Here is a 13,900-nt window from a genome sequence, read left to right on the forward strand (position 1 = left end):
AGCAGAACGGACAACTCTGGCACACGGCAGCTCCACAGAATCACTTGGGATCGGAGCCACTGGCAGGGGGAGGCAGGGCTTAGCCTTGCAAGCGCTGGAGGCAGCTGCTGCCCAGGACTAGCCATGCTAAAAGTGCTCTGCTTTCACCCATGGGCATGTGTGCACACACGCACACACACACACAAACACACACACACGTGTGCCCGGCTGCACCTCGGGCCCCCTCCCCGCATATGTGGCCGTAAACGGATTCCAGCATGATTGTGCCAGATTTGAGGAAAGGCAGATTAGAGAGCTAGCTGTAGGCAAATGCAATTATGGAAAAGTAGTTCAATAAATAGAATTAGGCTTTGCCACCCCAACAAAGGATTACACCCAGAATTTGAGCAAATTTAGGATAAGCAGAAATCAGGTGCTGGACATGGAGATTACCAAGGATCTGGAGACAGGCCAGTGCATGCTGCTGAAGGAAAAATCCCAGCATCCTTGCCTGTATTGATCAGTGTTTGCATGGATGCTGCACTGGGCCAGGCTGACCCTCTTCCAGTGCGGAAAGCCAAGGCCAGTGTTCAGGTGGGTGCCTTGTCCCCTGTTGCCTCCCACAGCAGCAAGCCAGGGCACCGCATAAACGAAGATCGGACCTATTCTGCTTTCTGGCTGCATATTCCAAATTACAGCAGTAACCGGGTGACTTTTCTTCATTTAGCTACAAAATGTGAGAAATAAATAGCTTATTCTGCCAGTATAACTTTACCAAGCACAACTGATCAGAAACATGTATGGCTGTTCATTTTCCCATAGTTATTAACAACAGTAGTTTCCACCTTTCATTGGCCAGTCAAAAGAAAAAGGGAAAAGGCTCGGAACGATCTTGCAAATGTTCTCACATTAGCACATGCTCCATTTCCCTTGTAATGGCACTCTTGCCGCTGGACATCACAGCATTTTTACTGCATCTCAATTACCTCCCAGGGTGGTATGGATACACCCATAAAGGATGCAGAGGCTGGGCCCACCTTCCCATCTCTCAGATCTTCAGACTCATCTTTAGCTCATGTTGAGGCATTTGAGTTAATTTCCAATGAACGGATACCCACCTTGCCTCTGGCCAGAGGGGTCCCCATCACCCAATGATGTCCTCACAAATAGCAGGTACCTCCTCCAGGTGTTTCAGGTGCTGAGCCATGCCCTGCTGCTAGCAGAAGGGTTGTGTAGACACATGATAATCAAGTGCATGTGTTTTAGCTGAAACTTTAAACAATTCTTTACTCATATTTGTGCCCGGCCAGTATTAAGGGATATCAGACCTGGTAACCTTATAACACCAGGAATTTGTCTGCAGGCAGGAACACCGAGCCCCCTTGTCAAACTAGATCATCCAGCAAGCTAAAAAGCCTGAATATCAAGTCCAGGGGAACAACACAAATGGTTTTTTGGCTGATGCCAAGAAGCCAATGGACCTGAGCAATTGCTGATCAGCATTTCATATTATCCAGTTGTTAACACCAGGGCGTCAGTGTTCCCAGCCAAAGCGTAGTACCAAGATCCTGCAATTCCTCCTCTATTGGCTTTAATAGCTGCTGCTGCCATCACCCCCACCACGCTGACTGCTATTTAAGCAGCGCTAAACCCAGCGCTGCCAGGAAATGGCTACGAATTAAGGCTGTTCCCATATTGCCAATTAAGCCTAATTAAAATGGGAAAAGAGTTGGTTTTCCTCCAAGGGAAAATAGGTTTTGAGAAAGGCGCTAACCTGGATGTTGTAACTCCAGAGGCACCTGTGTGGTGGTGCAGGTCACCAGGTTGGTCTGATTCCTCTTTTCCTCCTGCTCCCCCTCGTCGTCACACAGATCCAGATCCGTTATCTAGACCTCTTAATAGAAAAGCCACGCTGAACCCAGGGTTTCCTTGCTCTGCACTCAGAGGTCCAAGGGCAGCCTGGGCTCCCTGGCTGCTGGGGCTGTGCTCCGGGACACCGGCACACGCAGCATTCTCCCACCAAATTTGCGTTGCTCACAGCAGAGAGCAGAGCAGCCTGCTCCAACCCCAGACTGTGGAAGAGAGGCAGTACCCAAAATAGTAAAGGCCTGGCCTATGCGCGAGCTGTAGGTGAGAAACAGGCCCAAACTCTGCCTACCAAATGGTGATGCTCTAAAGAACGGCAGTCCTGACACCCTGCCTTTCCCCACTGGCTCTAGGTGAGCGCAAACAGAGAGGCTTAAGGCAACGTTCTAATGCTGCCATCCCATGCCTTTGGAAACCTGGACCCAATCAGTCCCACCTTCTCCCCTTCAAAACCCACTTAAAGGTCAAGAGATTATTTTTTTTTAATACATTTTTTCTTCTAGCCTCTGCACTTGTGCAATGTAGCTGGGTCACAGGCTCAAGTTTTCTCCTGCAAAAGGTCTTTTGGAAGTGAAAGCTGCACACCTCACAGCATCCCCCGACCCGGGTCCCTGGGCCAAGGCCACGGAAAGCGCTGGGTCAGGCCAGCTGAAATGGCCATTAGCACAGTCTCCTGCCTCCAACAGCAGACACCTTGGAAGGGTATAACGACAAGGACCGGGTTCCTCATGAACCAGGGGGGATGCCTTTGAGCATGGTACTCCTCGACTGGTTCCTCTCCTATGAAGTTGTCCGATTGCTTTTCAAAGGACCGCGAGGGTTTAGCAGCCCCAGTGTCCCATGGAGATGAGCCCTACCATTTCCAGGTCGTGTAAAGCAGTATGTTCTTCTGCCTGTTTGTACACACCAGCAAATGATTTATTTGCCACTCCTGGTTCCTGTATTACGATGAACACCCTTTTCTTATGCACCTGCTCTCTACTATTAATGTAGTCATCTCTTTTCCAGGCTCAGATATCCTAATCTATGTAATGATTCCTCAACCAGAAGCTGCCCAGAATCTTTGATTATCTTCGGTGCTTTTCTCTGTGCATTTTTCTATTCTTCTGAAGCTGGAAGAAGGTGGGTGCAGCACCCTCAGAGCAACCCCAGTGCTACCAACATCGGCCGCGAGCCTCTGTGTTTGTGGATGAAAAGAATCTATTTTGCAAGAGGAGTTTTAACATCTCCAAAACAAGCTGGGTGCTGGCGTTTTATCTCACCTACAGGATGCTGCAGGTACTTTGGTCTCTCGGTTGAAAGTATTTGGTTTGCTGGTTTGGAGAGCAAATGAGTGCTGGTCTCGAAACGAGTCTGCAGTTCAATTCTGCCACCTGCAGCTCACGCCTGAAACTGCGGGAGGGTCTTCTGCCCCACAGGCAAGCTCTGATCTGGAGATGGGCAAACAACCCCTTAATTAAATAATATCTTCTCAGGTGAAGTTTCTGTGTTTAAAATTTCCAGAGGTGAGAACAGGGCTTTAAAAGGAATGAATATCCTGTAAATGAGATAAAGTCTTTTCCCTAATGATTTAGTTAAATGACACAACTTAAATGACACACCTTAAATGACAAATTAAGATGAGATTGGTCTCAGGGGAGTATCTCCATAACAGCAGTACAGGGGACTTACTTATAGCCATGTTGTTGCTTAGAAGTTCTTATCCAATCTGTCCATTTTACAGGGGAAAAAAAAGTTTGTTCAAATACTTTGGCCCAGGAAATTCCAACTTGCCAAAGCTTTGCATGCCTTCGTTTCTTTTTGCAGGAAGACAGCTCGGAGCTTGCCTATTTCTCCAAAGAATAGGTGCAGGTAGATGGCCAAAAGTAGTCAGTAAACATTTGTTTGGATTCATAAAATGCAGCCATCGAGCAGTGTTTGAACAGCTTGGTAAGAGGACATCATGATGACTTCACTCCTACGTGCCACCAAACCGATTCTTCTGCCAGCATGTCCCACTGCACCACCCCAGGATGGATCCCACCGTAACTCCAGTAGCTACCACCACCCCCATCCAGACCTCACCACTTCAGATGTGCATGCTGGAGGAGAACATTGTGCTCCATCCATCTGAACTCCTGTATTATACATGACACGGCACGTCCCTGGATTAATGAAGTCTTCATCTAATCAGAGCATATCTTGTCAAAAAAGAGAAACAATCTGTTCCTGACCTAAAAATTTCTACGGCTGACTTTCTATCACTGGGTACACTTGAGCCTCGGGCCTTTCTAAAGGTTCTCCTGTCATTCAGTCAAAAGTGAAAGGGAGTTTTAGAAATCCTGCCTATCATCTTGCTTGCTCTGCTGTTAACTTACTGTGGGACTAGAGAAGGAAATAATTATTCTCTGCCTCAGTTTTCCCACCTGCGCAACAGAATCATTCATCCATAAAGTGCCTTGAAAGCCATGAATATTTGTATAAAGCCTAATGCCAGTTATTTTTTGTTAATGCTACATTAGAAGTACATTATTATATTGAAATATCCAAAGGCTCTTGCTTAGCATCTCAAAGAAAATCGCCATCTCAGTAACAGCAATCTGTTCATTAGAGAAATGATTTTTTTTTTTTTTTTTTTTTAATGTGTGACTCATGAATCCCTCTAATGTAGGTCAGTGGGAATGTGTGCCAATCCACTGCCGACCCGGCAGCACAGAGGACACATCCCGGTGGCACAGCCGCGATGGCTCAGCATGGATACCACATAGTTTCCTGAACCTTTCAGCAGCTTTGCAAGCAGCTTCTGGCCATGGCCTTCCTCATTTTTGCACTTCCAGCTCAGCAAAGCAAAGCTGTTTGCCCGCCTGTTGTTGCCTCTTGGACGTGACTAGTGCCCAACAGCATGACGCTCTCCCAGCCTCGGGGAGGAGGTGAGTAACAAGACCTCAAAGTGAAATTGCGCCAGGGTAAAACCCCAGAAATCATTTTTACAAATGCAGTTTGATGGAAACAGGATTACTCTATCCCATACTCTGAATTTGGCTTTAAAAACAATCCACCATCTATGAAGAAATGCCTGCAATGTCATGCCTTCACATCTCAGCAGCAGAGATGAGTGATTGCAGATGTCCGCCTTTTCTAGGACTTGTTCACATTAAATGAACATTAAATAGGACGGCTGGATCTGTCGCCTGCTTAAAAAGCTGAGCCAAAAATGCTGTTTCCCAGCATTTGTTAGCATAAAGTTGTCAGGCAAGTTGTCTGTTAATGCCTGGAGGGAGATGGAGTTTGTAAATCCACCATAAGGTTAGCCCTGCCAGCACCGGGAGCAGAGTCAGAGCCTGCGGGAAGCACGCTTTCCCATGGATAAGGTGACCCGGGTCAGCATGCGGGAGTATGCCGAGCTTTTTAGCTCCCTCCTGCTTGTCTGAAGTGCAACACAGCCCTTCCCAAGTCCCCACGATTTTGTTTCAGGGCAGCAAGACACAGAAACTTCCCTGGAGCATCTCTGCGGCCACCTTTGGCGCAGGCACTTGCTGCAGAGGTTGGTGCTTGCACCGGGCAACCTCCGGCGGTGGCACAGAAAGTGCTGCCTTTGCTTCTTCGTACACAGGCCCAATCCATGCCCAACTTCACACCTTTCTTTATTCCAGCCATGCCACGGGGTGTCCTGCCCCATCAAAGTTCAGGGAGAGTTTCTGATGTCTCCTTTTGGGAAGGAGAAATGATGTCAACCCCTCCCCAGGCCAGAGGCAACACCCGAACGAGCAGTTTGAAATGCTGAGTGTTACAAAGACCATTTGAAATTCCCAAATTCCCTTGTGCTGCCTTTAATGAGAAATCAAATAGTAGATGATACAAAAGCTATAATGCTTAGTATGAAATTTTGCCTGGCTTTCCCTGGAGGCTCACAGTGCTGTGTAAGCAGACCTAATTCAACTTTCAAGCCCCTTCCTTCAGCACTTGCAGGGACCCAAGTGTTTGTGCTGTACCTGTTACAGAGAGGAAGCGGCAACGAAATGTCTGATGCAAAGCCTGACCACTGCTGTTGGCTTTTGAACTGGTATCAGTAAGGCCCAGTGTTTCTGACAGACTGGGATCTCAGCATGGTTTTCCTGAGGTCACGCACCCTGCGTCTGGCAGGCAGAGCCCAGAAGAGCACATCCGAGTCCACCGTGGCACTTTCCCTCTGGCTTCCTAACACCTTCAATCTGGTGTGGGAGGCTTTGGCTGAGGGACCTCAGTGGAAACCAGTGACATCTGCAGCCTTCGGGTCAGGTGTCCAATACATCTTCTAACTTTGATTTCTGAGGAGCACAGCAGTGCAACATTGTGCCAGCCATTACTGATTACTTTTTGCCCTAGAAGCTTGAAACTGGTTATTTTTTCCAATGAGGGGAAAAAAAAAATAATCCCTTGGTTTCATTCAATATTATAATGAAATGGAAGCTTTTATGCCAGGGTCTAAGAGAAAAAGAAAGTATCTGCAAAAGCAAAATCTGGCACTCACAGCCACTATTTTCTTTTAACCATTCTTGCCATCCAGTAAAACTGAGACAACCTCAGGTTCATTCCACATCTCCTATCACCTCTGAGCTCTAGAGGATGTGGGATGCTAGTTTGGGGGAAAAAAAAAAAACAAACCAACCCAAGACACCTTAGCTCTATAGGTTAATGACTGTGTGTAGGTCTTGCAGATCATACACACCACTAGTAAAAAAAGCACTTTCCTGCTCCATGGATAGAGGTGTAACTCATGTCCCTCAGAGATAAAGAGAAAGGGTTTTAGGCCATGAAATCTGAGGTTGATGGAGATGGCTCACCCCACGGCTGTGCCTCCCACCTTGTCTCAGCATTTCTCCCTGCGCTGAGCTGGGAGCTATCCTTACAGCCCAACTCCTCTGCGTCAGACAGACAAAACAAGTAAGCAGAGGCAAGCGGGGGGGGGATATAACACACAGCAGCAGCAGGGAGGAGGCTGTGCTAGCCCCACTCTCCTGGGCTTGCTGGCAGGGATGGGTCTCCTTCTCCTGTCTCTCCCCTGGAGGCCCTCGGCTCTGCTTGGACTTCAGTGGCTGGAGAAGGTGCCGTCCACCACCACATGCCCAGGGACAGCCTGCCAATGCCTCTGGCATGGTCAAAAGGCAGCAGGCAGCTGCCTGCCATCCTGCAGAGGCTGTGGGGCAGGTGGAGGGCTTGCTCCTCTCGCCCCACCTGTGCCATCTGCTTCAGTCGGGATGTGGATCTAGCATCTGTGGGAGGAACCATCTCACAGCCCTGGGCATGGTAACAAGTACCTATGCCTCCACGCCTATAGAAAGCACAGAGGGCACTGAAGGAGGAGGTGGTGTGATATAGGGGCCAGCTTTCTGTGCCCCCTTGCCCTCAACTCCTCCAAAGCCACTTTTATGGAGCCTTGTCTTCATCCTTACCCCATGAGAGTGCTACTAAATAAGGGAAGCAGGTTGGGACGCTTTAATGTTTGGGGGGTACACTTTGGTGCCCATTCATTAGGTGGATGTGGCTTGAGAGCCCCTAATCTCAGCTCTGACACCCACTGGATATGTTCAACTTTTCCCAGGCACTGTGAGGGATCATGCATTGCAAGAGGGTGGAGGTGGCAGGAGCCTTCATTGCAGTGTCTCGATGCTGCTCTTGCCTCACCTTGCTGTCTCTCTGGCTGTTCTCATCCTCTTGAGATTTTTTTATTTCAGGATAGGCCTGACCTAACCTTTCTCTTGAATGTTTCCAAGCCTGAGGTAGCTCACAGCATGGGCAGGAGCCATTCCTCCCACTTTTCACCACAATCTTCCCACCAATTTTGTATCATGGGAGAGCTCTACTCCACTAGGCTGCTCATTCCCCAATTTCAGGCTGGAAGATTATTTGCAATCTGCTCGGCTGACTTGCAAAGCCTATGTTATATCATCCTAGCGAATATATATTCTATTGAATATCAAGTACCCCTCATACAGGCAATAATATTCCCTATCTCTCTCCATGGTAGGCAATTCAGCTCAACCTTGGGGAACGCTTCAGGAGACACACTCACCAACTGGTTGAACAATTCAGCCTATGGAGATGGTGTATTTACCCCTCTTTCTTGAATGCATTGCTTTTAAATACATAATACTGTTTGTACAATAATCTTTCATCTTGCACAGCCAGCCTCGATACAGAGGTGTTTCTGTGGCAGTTTTGCATTTGATGCTGGATGGCATCAAATCTAATGCATGGCATATAAAGCAAGGAAATAATATTTCCTAGACTGGCAAGCTGTGTGTATTGTTTAATCAGCACCAGCCTCATGTGAACCAGTTTGTCTCTCAGGGAAGGGATCCAGGTTGCCTCAAACCTTTGAGATCCCAAAAGCGATATAAAATTTCTTTTAGGTTCTACAAGGCTTCTTCCCATGGTGGTTGAGGGAAGGAGCTTGGATTTAAATCTTGCAGTACCTCACCCTTAGGGTGTGAATGGTATTCCTGGGGATTTCGTGAGGAGCAGGTTTCTGCCTGCCTAGTGTTGCCAGCAGCATGCGAAGAGCGAGAGACAGGAGCTCAGGCCAGGGAGCCTCTAGATGTCACTGCCATCCAGCAGAAATGGGCCCCGGTGTCACAGCAGGCTGGTGACATCCAGCCCGGGCACACCTGGCGGCACAGCTGGCGGCACAGCTGGCAGCAGGCACCCAGGGCAGCACTGGCCAGTTTGGTGGAGGGCATTGGGAAACCTGCGCTGAAAAGGCTGCTGTGCTCTCCTTCTGCCTGGGCACCCCGCTCCCCAGGGCTGAAAAGGTGCAGCTATTGCAGGGTGGGACCGGGTGCAAGCAGTGCAGCCAGGAATTGCAGAGTAAGATATTTCGGGTAAGGAACTGCCAGATAATAGTAAGATGTTTCAGCTCCAGCCTTGCAGCAAAGAGATCCTAAAGACAAGTGCTAAGGCTAAGCATGATAATGCCAAATACAGCCGGTAACCCCCACCAGAGAAATGGTCCCAATATTTGCCTGTGCTCCTGCTGAGCTACCTAAACAGGAGAGGGAGGGGGTGTCACTCTTGATGGGCTTTCCATCCCTGAGTTTGGGGTACTGGGAGAAGGACAGGTACCTCTTTTGAGAAAGGGTCACTATCTCACTGAAGGCAGCAGCAAGAGCTGAGTGTTCCCAGGCGTGCAGGCATCCCTCCAGGCTGCACACAGGCATACCAGTCCCTTACTGTTGCACCCTTGCCTGAGAGATGCCTGTGACTCTGCAGCCCATGGTCAGAGCATTTGCTGTAGCATAGCACAGTTGCTCCCTGCATCAAGACCTGCATTGATTAAGAAAAAAAAAAATCATTAGTACATGCCATGAAGTGCATGGGCCAGTGAGCTGCTCACAGCCAGGGTCAAACCCAGCCTTCCCCCCTTCAGCCATGTACAAGGTTATGGAATAATGTGCCCTTTTTTTTTTTTTTTCCTGCTTGAAAAGCGTTTTAGTTATTCTATATAAATTGCAGCAGTTTGTCTGTGAGAGACCTCAGGCACAGCCAAAGGTGGAAAGGGAGGTTCAGTTACTCTGAAACTGGCCACAGACACTCCCAGTCTCCCACACCACAACGGCAGGATGGGTTCATTGAGGCATGGGCACCAAAACCACAGCCTCTAAGGCTTCTGCGAAAGCCTTAATCTAGGCTGCATGCTCTGGCAACATCTGCAGGATCAGGCCCTGCAGGCAAGACGTGTGAGAGCTTCCTCCTCCGTCCACCCTGAGATGACTTGGGCATGGCCTCTGCCAGGCAGACCCCAGACATGGGGCCTCTGGGTCTCGGGAAAAGGGCAGTTAACAGCAGGGCTTCAAGATCTATATCCAGAGATTATGCTTGCAGGGTCAGCTGTCACCACTTCTGCACCAAAGTCTTTCTAATGCTAATGGTTTTCTCAGATCCTACCTAATTTCATCAGCATTTTATCCCGTCTTCAATGCTGGGGAGATCAGCATCACTAATCTCATCTGCTTCAGCTTCTGCTTCTTCACATTGCCTGCTTCTTACCCTCTTGAGAGTTTTAGCATCATGAAGATTTAAATATAAAGCATTTGTCTGAGGTCCTTCTCTTCAATTTCTAATAGCAGATCCTCTTATAGCTTTTCAGACTTGTGTCCCTGAGGACTAGAAACTGATTTTCATAAAAAAAATTAGAGATGATATTATCATAATTGCATGAATCTCAGAGCTTTCACAAATGCCAGGAACCTCACGGGGGTTGCGGTAACATTTCAGAGCTGGCAAACACAGATGAAGGTGCACAGAAGATTTTAATAGGGGCACCATCCCCGTAAAGTTGGCCTTCACAGCTTAATCACACAAAGATGAGATGTAGAAGTTTTCCCTCTTTATCTAACACCCTACTGATCTGAGCTGCCTTTGTTTTTAATGTTGGCCCTTGTGCTTGTGAAATGTATTAAGCTTCTTGTTGCTTTTGGAAATAATAGTCACTGCTGTATTACGCTCAAATCATTGTTTTTCTCCCTATTGACCCAATTTTTTTTTTTCCAGGCTACCAAACACCCTTGACTTTGCTTGTGGGATGGTTAATCAACAAGTCTGTCACAATGATGGATTCCTCCTGAATTGTTGCTTAATTAGCTTCGTTGGAAGTATAAATCAAGTGGAATACCAATTCTTCCAAAGCTACAGACAGGCACCCACGCTCAGCTTGACAGCAGTGAGTTATTACTTTCCGCCCCAGTGCAGGATCAGCATGCAGGCGCCAGCCCGCAAACCCAAAGGGGCCGTAGGTTCGTCCCCGAGACCGCCGGCGTGCGCAGCCCGCACGCACCAGAGCGAAGGGTTGGCGTGATGGAGGTGAGGGGCTGCGGGGGCTCTGCGCATGGGCATACACACGTCCCTTGCGTGAGAAGAGCCGGCATCCCCAGCGTCTGTCCACGGGGAGACAACCTATGTATTGGTGACGATTCTCACTGGGGATGCCTGGTGTCTGCTGCTAGCTTTTTAATGAAGAAACATTTTAGTCTGTGGCCAGACTAAGTTATTAGAGGCAAGGATCTTTGTCTCACGACAAGCAGAATTGCCTTCCACAGAAAGGCAATTATGCATCGTAACAAAAGGAAAAGTAATACGTTGTCTGCAAATTTAGATTTTTAAGACTGATTGTAATGCACTGATCTTAACAGCTTGGTATTTTTATAGATAGGACTTTCACACAACAAGAATGAATTTAAACCTGTTGACTTGAACTGAAATTCACAATTTTACCACAGATGACTTCTGCGTAGCTACAAAAACCTCGTTCCCAGTAGGTCCTAGCCAGCTTGAGCATCCCTGAACTGTGTGGTGGACATCACACAGAAGTACTTCCAGAGTTCTACTTACCCTTTTTGAATTTCCAGGCTAAACTAAACAAGCATACTTCTCTGAAATGGGTCTACTAATACGCCTTTTTAGCAATGCGTATTTATTTTTTCATGGCCACCTTTTTTATTTATCTTCTCTCTTTGCCAACATTTTCAGAGAGCTTAATTAATGATTTCAGGTGGGATGTGTAAGTCACACTTTGGAGAAGGATTCGGTTTGTTTAAAAATGACTGAAAAATATTAGAATAGTCTAATTTTACTGATTTCCCTTTCCCCTCATTTTCAGTGAAAGGGTCAGTTCAGTGGCCCCACTTGCGTAAGACCTACCTACATGAGTAATGCTCTCCAAGCTGCAGAACGAGACACTGCCACAGACCAACCTCCTGATAAGAGACATGGGTCCTTTCTTTACCTTGTGACGTAGCTGTTGCTCCAGCATGTAACATCTCGCTGCCAAATGAGTAAATCTGTTGCTATCATGTGGATGCCTCAATGGAAACTTGTGCAGAAGGTTGGGGTGAGGCATGGTGTGAATTATATTGCCATGGCAACCCTGAATTGCTTTCATCCATTGACATTTGCATCCTTCTTTTTTGGCATTTTCACAAATAGACTCTTCAGAGTTGTCTTTTTTTTTTCTTTTAATAATTGAGTAGAATAGATCACTAGATTTGTTTTTATCACCATGATAAAAAAGTATGAAAGCAGAGTTTGTGTGTGCGCTACAGAAAGGTTACAGTTATTTAGCAGATTTAAGTTAAACTTTTGAGCAGGAATTGTATCTGAAGAAGCCCTATATTTTTAAAGACATCAGGACAGAGAAAGAGAATGCAGTTCAGATAAATTTGTCTTTTCCCAGACAGTCCTGATACAGATGCTGGAAATCAGAAAAAAACACTGAAGAATCTGTTCTATATTTCTAATATGTCTAATATGTTGACCAACTCAAATATGCACTAGATTTTTTTCTTATTTATTTATTTATTAATAAAAAGTAAAAAAAAATAATCACAAAGCTTCTGGTGTTATTTATGAATTATGACTAATTTCTTCAACCTTCTTCTGGCATTTAGAAATGGCACACAAGCAAATTAAGAAGTAATTCAAATAAAACTGTGTCTTAATTGGTTTTGTTACCTACACGATAAACACTGCTTCCACGCAAAAGGCCTGATTCTATTCTTATTTGCAACGGAGTTAATGGAGCTGTTCCTGACTTCTGTGCATTAACCAGGAGAACCAGCCATACTATTTACAGGAAGATGGGAGGAGATAATAGTCAGCACTTCCAGCTTGCCCAGACCATTAAGTACTACCAGGTTGCCCATGGATCACTCTCATTATCTCCTCTTCTCTCTCCAAGGCAACTCCAGTTTGCCTTAAAAGGACTTTTCATCCTGACACCTGAGTACCATCAAGTGCAAGCAAATGTCCATAGGAAACCTGGTTTCTCTCCTTCACAGTGGTTTTTCAAGAACCCCATGGATGGCTCCTGTAGGGGATGGCCTTGGGCTGTGTCCTACTGCCAGCAGAAAGCCACCTAAAACAGAGGTAAAGAGACTCACTCAAAACACAGACAGCTGGAGGTCAGTCTTTAGAAATCACTAATGAGAATATTTTTTCCAACTGATTTTTTTCAACAAACACCAAGTGTATTTTCCCACATCACTCATAGTTTGTTAGACTCTAGTTTAAAGAGTTTCAGTCCTCAGAGGGGCCTGTGCTATGACTGCCCAGTCTCCGGCTCTAAGTGGCTGCTAAATTGCTCAAGTGAACTGCTTACCAACACCCGACAGGCAGAATTTCATTCAAAACTGGTAAGTGAAAATTATGATTAATTATATATTTGCAGAAGTTATGACCAATTTATGAATGATTCATGAAAGGAAAAAAAGAAGACTAAATAGACCATGAATATCATTTGCAAGCAACAATTTAAACAACTTCATCTCCTAAAGTGAGGTCCTTCTAGTCTCATATTTACCTAATGATAGTCCACAGTGCAAGGGGTGGGTGCTGAGTTGTGAATAATCTGTTTCTACACATCAACACATCAAAATACAGCTTTGCTGTGACAAAGGGAAGGTGCACTGTCCAAAGCTCTCTGAATACAAAGGGCAGACTTTCAAACAAATAACTGTGTTCGAACAGAGCTCAGAGAGGTGAAGGCATCACGGTGTTGAGTGGTGAAGCCAAGCTCCTGCAGCACATGGACACACTGGATGCAATTAGGAGCCAAGATAGAGGAGCAGCTGGGCATGAATGCTGTCCTAGAGCCAAGGGTGAAAGACACAGAGCCATCCCTGCCTTGGGTCTGAAGCTACCATTCTTTCTCCCTGGGGGAGTATAATTTACACCCTGATTATACATTTCCCCTTTCAACTTCTCACCAAAGCTGGCATCCAATGTCAACTGTCTTCAGAAACAGGATGTGAGATACCAGAGATGCTCTTCATGCATTATGTTTTATTGTAATTCCTCTCAATAGGAAGGCTCATCTGGATGCAGTCCCCTAGATTTCAATGAAGGTCCTGGGGTTTTTTGGTTTTTTTCACTCCATTTTTGAACTGGGTTGATAAGGAAAGTGTGTGATTTTGCCCAGGGGTGCTCCGTGAGTTCCTGGGGTCAACTGCAACACAATGGCAGGAGGCTGCTGGCTCTCCACTGCATGTTTTCTCTAAGGATTGGGCTTCCTCCGTTTTCTCCTCAGTGCCAAGTGTCTGGGACC

At 46.5% G+C, this 13,900-nt stretch overlaps 1 protein-coding gene across 2 annotated transcripts in view; it reads right to left on the minus strand.

The window, feature by feature from the left end:
* Nucleotides 1-11,867: 11,867 nt before the first annotated feature.
* The window catches only part of LOC128150502 (calpain-13-like), a 53,599-nt gene continuing 51,566 nt past the window's right edge, over nucleotides 11,868-13,900 (minus strand). For both annotated transcript variants that reach the window (XM_052806726.1, XM_052806725.1), the window contains exon 22: nucleotides 11,868-12,712. The gene's annotated coding sequence lies outside the window, so the exon portion shown is untranslated. The remainder of the gene's footprint in view (nucleotides 12,713-13,900) is intronic.

Source organism: Harpia harpyja, chromosome 13 (genome assembly GCF_026419915.1).
Source record: "Harpia harpyja isolate bHarHar1 chromosome 13, bHarHar1 primary haplotype, whole genome shotgun sequence".
Taxonomy (NCBI): domain Eukaryota; kingdom Metazoa; phylum Chordata; class Aves; order Accipitriformes; family Accipitridae; genus Harpia; species Harpia harpyja.